Genomic DNA, 7343 nt, shown 5'->3' on the forward strand with positions numbered 1-7343 from the left:
ACCTCATGGAATCAACCTCTCTCTATGTTAACAGGTACAGCTACATGTCTTATCTCATGGAATCAACCTCTCTCTATGTTAACAGGCACAGCTAACAGGCTTAGCTCATGAAATAATATAATTGGTAACTTCTCTGTTAAAGGCATACTCCTCTATTTCTACTCAACAGTGTGGGCCTAACACCTTTTGGGATTGGTTACATAGGAGGGTCTTAGAAATCAAAGAGAGGAGGGAAATGTGCCCTGATTTGCATTCATTATTTTAGTTTGTTTTGTTTCAATTGTTATTGTCAATACATGGGTTCCAGGTACCATATTATATGAATATATTATATATGTAATTTAGCAGACACTTTTAACCAATGCCACTTACAGGTACGTGTGCATAGAGAGTGCAAAGGAGATGCTCTTGCAAACATGTTTAAGGCATGGGGCTCCCAACACGGGGTACTTCCCAGACTCCTCTGGCCACTGCTTGTCTATGAGSTACCTCTTTCAACAGTGGAGGTGCTAGAGTGGAAAATTAACAACCTCCTCAGGAGATGGCTGGCGGTCCCAAGAAGCTTCTGCTCCATCGGCCTGTAAAGAACAGACAGCAAGCTTCAGCTGTCAGTTACATCTGAGGTAGAGGGGTACAAGTTAACAAAAGCACGTAAAGTCATGATGCTGCAGGACAGCAAGAATGAGAGGGTTCGCCAGGCAGAGATCGAGGTCAGAATGTGTCGCGAGTGGTCAGGCAGCAGAGCGCTCAGGGAGCCGGAGGAGAGGCAGCAACACGCTGACATTGTTGGGTCGGTAAACCAAGGCAGGTTGGGTGTGGGATGCACAACGGTGTCAATCTGGAATATCAGACCGAGCAGAATGCTGTGACATGGTGCATAGGGAGATCAGGGAGGTCAGAGATGTAGCCATGAAAAAACAGGGCAGCTGGACATGCTGAGAGAGTGTGCAAGAGAGKGCACTCACCTGGCGAGACATATGGAATGTGGAAGGGCAGTGGGTCACGTTTCTGCTTTTTTTTGTAGTGTTTTGCCCACACCAACAAACCTCCAAACGTGGACGAGAGAGGCCCAGCCCTTTGTGGAAGACCAGCAGGTCTGACCTATGGAAAATGCAGGTGGCAACATGACTAAACACTGACTCAGCTGGCCACGGGACTGCAGCAAGTAAGGAGAAAGCCAAAACATCTCACCCAGGGCCACTGTTTCATCCACTTCCTCAGGTCAGGAGAGAATGCAGCAAAGGGGAACTAGGAGAAAAGGGATCCTTGAGACAGCAGGCAGACCTCAAAAAGCAGCTCATATTCCCAGAGGAGATAACCAGATAACCAGCCTCTGGTCTAGAGGAACCAAACAGTTGTCCTGGGAGGAGTGGATAGAGGAGGCACATGAGCGGAAGCTAAAAAAATACCAGTCCATCATCCTTGAGGTTCAGCAGAATGGATGGACAGCCTGGAATCGACCAGTTGAAGCTGGGCTGCAGGAGCTTCGCAGGCCAATCACTCTGGAGGTACCTTGGGGCTGCTCGGCATTGAAGGAGTTGCAACAAATAAGCTGTTGGCTGACGTCAGCAAGCAGGCAGAAGTGGCATCCGTTGGATCTGGCTGAAGAGGAACGAACAGTGGCAGAGCCAAGCAGGCAGTAGGGAGGCAGGGCTGAGTTGAGTGGTGGATCGAGGGGGTAGTTCAAGGACGCTAGTTCTGCAGTCGAGCCGCACCGAGATGTCGCAGGCTTATCGACAAAACACAGGAGAAGGGGGGTGCCCACTTGAGAACCTGATGAAGTCTCACTCAGCTCTGTCCCAGTTAGGTCTGGAGAGCCTTGAAGGAGGAAATGTGGAGTAGCGATTGCAGTGCCATCCAGTTGACAGAAGGCGTAGTGAGTACCTGTCATATGTATATGAACAGAGAGCACCTTTAAGTAAGTGGCAGTAAACATAACATCCCACATTCTCTAAGATCCTTGGTAGGATGAACACAGCTGTGTTCACAAAGTGCCAGAAAGCGAGATATGTGATGCAAAATGGAGCTAAAGGGAATAGCACGATCAAAGTAGTTCATGTTAAAGAGATTATCTGGTATTTTTGTATACTTTTTCAGCGTAGTAGTTCAGAAAGTACTGTAGCACTCAAGAGACAAAATTGGTCGCCAAAAATTGCGTACTACTTAATGTGTGCAGATATGTGCATCAAGTCATTGCTCTCTCCCTCCGTCTCTGCTGTGTCCACTGAGCTGTTGGGACCGCCCTGCAACCTCATTGGATAATGTTGGACAGGCCTCTTGCTAGCTGTCACTCAAATGTGAGAGGATGAAGTTCATTGGCTAGAATTGAAAAATTCATAGGGGGCTGGCTCACATGGGGGGGAATGCAGGGAAATTGGCGTGGCACAGCTTCAARAAAACAGTCGCTTTCAAACTTGGGATTTCGTGGCTAATTGAGATACATAAGTAATTATGTTCATGTTCACACTTTGCATGTATAAACTACACACTGACACATACAGCACAAAGCAGAAGGTTTAAAAAATACTCTGTCGCCAAAGTATCGGAGCATGTCTTTAATTAAATATCATGGCTCCAGCACACACACACACACACACACACACACACACAGACACACACACACACACGCTCACACACACACACACGCACACAACGACACCGACACACACACACGTACACATACGCGCACACACAAACAAAATAATCATACACACACCGTGGTGTTGAGAGGAGCAGTTTGATCGATAGACTCCCTTCCCAGGACCCTGTGTCAGCAGCAGGTCTCCAACACAACATGGACAATTAGAGGGGAGAGACGAGGGGGATGTGTGGGAGGAGAAAGTGGAGGAGGAGGGTTCAATAGCATCTTTTCTCCAACTAGAGGTGTTGAGATCCCCATGGAGAATAATGATAGGGGTTAATATGCACACAACATGCGGGCTGAACTCCAGGTCGCTTCCGCTCTTTCTCTTCTCCTTATTCCAGGTCTGTTTACTGAACATGAACCTTTCTCTCCTTATTCCAGGTCTGTTTACTGAACATGAACCTTTCTCTCCTTATTCCAGGTCTGTTTACTGAACATGAAAAAAGAAATTTTTCACTCCTTAATCTACATATGTTTCGCTTATTCTCTCTCTCTCTCTCTCTCTCTCCTTCTCTCTCTCTCTCTCTCTCTCTCTCTCTCTCTCTCTCTCTTCTCTCTCTCTCTCTTTCTCTCTCTCTCTCTCTCTCTCTCCTCTCTCTCTCTCTCTCGCTCTCTCTCTCTCTCTCTCTCTCTCTCTCTCTCTCGTTCTCTCTCTCTCAGACACAAACTCACTGTCTAGAAGTTCCACTACACTGCTCACCAGCCACCACAGAGGTGTCATTATAAAACAGTGGCAGACAGAGTGGAGACATGGCTGCATGCACTCCGTCTATCTACCCTCCTCCCTATCCTTACCCTCACTCCTTTTCCTTACCCTCGCTACCCTACTCCTTTACCTCACTCCTTTTCCTTTACCCTCGCTCCCTTACCCTCACTCCTTTCCCTTTACCCTCGCTCCCTTTACCCTCACTCCTTTTCCTCTACCTTCTTGCTCCTAGCCCTCTACCCTTTCTCCATCTCCAATCCATAATTAAATCTAGAATCGTCTTTCTATTCGCAACGAAGCATCCTTCACTCATGCTGCCAAACATACCCTCGTAAAACTGACTATCCTACCGATCCTGACTTCTGCGATGTCATTTACAAAATAGCCTCCAACACTCTACTCAGCAAATTTAATGCAGTCTATCACAGTGCCATCCATTTGTCACCAAACCCCATATACTACCCACTGCGACCTGTATCTCTCGTTGCTGGCCCTCGCTTCAAATTCGTTGCCAACCCTCTGCTCCAGCATCTATAAGTCTTTGCTAGGTAAAGCCCCACCTTATCTCAACTCACTGTCACCATAGCAGCACCCACCCACATACCCGCTCCAGCAGGTATATTCACTGGTCACCCCCAAGCCTATTCCTCCTTTGCCGCCTTTCCTCCATTTTACTGCTGCCAAGACTGAATGAATTGCAAAAATCCTGAAGCTGAGCTCATATCTCCCTCACTAGCTTTAAGCATCAGCTGGCAGAGCAGCTCACAGATCCTACACCTGTACACACCCATCTGTAAATAGCCCATCCAACTACCTCATCCAATATTGTTATTTATTTTTGCTCCTTTGCACCCCAGAATCTCTACTTGCACAATTAATCTTTGCACATCTATCACCCCAGTGTTAATGCTAAATTGTAATCTTTGCCACTACGGCCAATATTGCCTCGCCTTATCTTATCTCATTTGCACACGCTGTATGTAGATTTTTTTCATTGTGTTTGTCTGTAGTGTTATTCCATGTGTAACTCTGTGTTGTTTGTGTCGCACTGCTTTGCTTTATCTTGCCAGGTCGCAGTTGTAAATAGAACTTGTTCTCAAACTGGCCTACCTGGTTAAAAAAGGTGAAATAAATTAAATTAAAAATCCCTCTACCCTCCCACCCTATCCTTCTTGCTCACTATCCTCTACCCTTCTCCCCATGAACCGACCTCTCTCCCTATCCCTCTACCCTAGCTCCCAATCAATCTACCTCTCTCCCTATCCTCTAAACTCGCTCATTTCCCTCTTCCTCGCTCTTCCCTCTACCCTCCCACCCTATCCCTCTTCTCACTATCCCTCTACCCTCCTCCCATCAACCTACCCTCTCTCCCCCTCTAAACTCGCTCATTTTCCCTCTTCCCTCGCTCCTTATCCCTCTACCCTCCCACCCTATCCCTCTTGCTCACTATCCCTCTAACCCTCGTCCCCATCAATCTACCTCTCTCCCTATCCCTCTACCCTCTCTCCTATCAATCTCCCACACTCCCTGTCCCATCCCTCCACCCTCACCTTCTACACTCTCTGACTACATCTCATGGATCTAAAAAGGAGATATCGTTTTAGAGAAATATCTATAAGCTCCATCAATTCCAGTCGGCTGGTTCCATTGCACTTGGTAATTTAAAAACTCAATACCCCCTTTGCTAAAAATATTTTCAGAATACTGAAAAATCTAAGTATTATAAAATTGACCACACTAAGATGCTTTAATAATGACAAGAACAAACAAATATATCAAGAATAACTTTATTCCATTACTCATAGAGGTAGAATAAGAGAAGGTAGAATAAGAGAGAATAAAGGAGATAGGGTACATTTGAGATATTGTCACGTGTGCTCGTTATGTGACACCTGTCACCATTGTTACGCTCAACAGCGCATTATGACACTCACCTGGACTCCATCACCTCCCTGATTACCTTCCCTATATATGTCACTACCTTTGGTTCTTCCCCAGGCGTCATTGTTTTGTTTCATGTTGCTCGTTGTTCGTTTTTTGTAGATGTTACTTTTACTTTATTAAAACACTCAGTCCCTGACCTCGCTTCCCGACTCTCAGCGCACATTGTTAAGTTAGATATGAGGTAGAGTAAGAGAGATTAGAGAGTAAAATAAATTGATTGAGACTAGAATAAGAGAGATAGAGGTATGATAGAGAGATAGAGGATGAAAGAAATACTAAGAATAAGGTATAGAGCTAGAAAGAGGATGGTATGATTAAGCGAGATAAGTATGATAAGGAGAGTAGATAACTAGTCTAGAAAGAGATATAGACTAGAATAAGACAGATATACGTAGAATAAACAGATAGATGTGAATAAAGATAGAGTTATATAAGAGATAGAGAGATAAACGTAGAGTAAATAAGAGAGATAGATATGATAGCAGATAAGTATATTAAGAGAAGAGAGCAGAATAACGTATTAGACTAGAATAAGAGAGATAAGTATGATAAAGTATAAGTATGATAGAGAGGTGAATAAACTAGATCTAGAAAGAAATATGGAGCATAAGAATAAGACAATATAGTAGAATAAGACACGATAGAGGTAGAATAAGAGAGATGGTATATAAAGAGATAAGGTAGTTAGAAAGACAGATAGAGTAGAATAAAGAGATAGAGTATTATAAGAGAGATCAGAGTAGAATAAAGACAGATAGAGCTAGAATAAAGATAAATGATAAGAATATGGACTAGAATAGACAGATATAGGTAATAAGAGAGATATGACTAGAACTTAGACAAAGACGTATGATAAGATAAATAGAGGTAGATAAGACAGATAAGTAGAATAAGAGAGATCATATAATCATTATCCTCGTACTGGGAGTACTCTCCCCTTCGCTGACTCTAGAACTCGAGTAGATCTAATAACGCTTGCATATATTTAACACAGAGACTCCGGCACCTGTTGAGTTGACTAATGCTATGACCTTAGCCTGTTGCTAGGTGTTGTGTCTTGTGGTGTGTGTGTGGTTGTCGTGTCAGGTTCTGTGTCATGCTGTCGGGTCTTGTCTGGGGTCTGTGTCTGTTGTCCGGTGTCCGGTCGTGTGTGTGTGTGTGTGTGTGGGAGTGGTGTGTGGGTGTGTGTGCGGTGTTGTGTGGTGTGGTTGGGATGTGGAGTGTGTGTGGTGTGTTGTGTGGTGTGTGTCTGTGGGAAGTGTGTGTTTGTCTGTGGCTGTGGTGCCTTGCTTTCCTGCAATATGCGTGTAAACCTGTGGCTTCCTCTCACTGTATTTCCCTTGTTTCGTGTATTTGGATAATGATGCGAGTAGCATGCGCTGTAAGAGTGAATGTGTATGTAGGTGTCGGTGGTTCGCATGCGTGGCTTTGTGCAATCAGTGTTTGATGAATGCAGTGGGTGTGTGTGTGGTGTGTGTGGGCGGGGTCTGTTTGTTGGTTAGCTGTCGTATTCTCACATCTTGTTGCTGTATATAAATTATTCATTCTGGCCTTCACTCAGACCATTTCATTCACACTATGTACGTGTATGTGTCTACTCTTATAGTTTTGTATTAGTGTAATTTGTCATAGATATACTAGCGTACACGAGTTTTGTCATCCTGGATATCCAGAGCCTTCGTATAATGGAGTACCAGCGTTATTGTTTCAGATCATCTCAAGAAACATAATTCACACTTGAATCCCTTTCGTCCATGGTTTACCTTGAATCCCAGAGGGAAGGAAGAGAGAAAGAAATTAACTGAGGGAGATGGGTGGGAGAGAGAGAAGATGGAGGGGGAGAAGGAAGAAAGAATGGGAAGGGTGGGTAAAAGACAAGAGAGAAGGCAGGAAAAAGACTGTTGGGAAGATGGGATGGGGATGGGGCAAAGTGATAGAGGATGAGGAATGAGAAAGAGGGGGGAGAATGAGAGGGAAGGGTGCGTGGGTAAGATAACCCAACAAAGCCAAGCCAGTTAGTGATCCACTAGGACCCAATTACAAGTCCGG

This window comes from Salvelinus sp. IW2-2015, linkage group LG22 (genome assembly GCF_002910315.2).
Source record: "Salvelinus sp. IW2-2015 linkage group LG22, ASM291031v2, whole genome shotgun sequence".
Taxonomy (NCBI): domain Eukaryota; kingdom Metazoa; phylum Chordata; class Actinopteri; order Salmoniformes; family Salmonidae; genus Salvelinus; species Salvelinus sp. IW2-2015.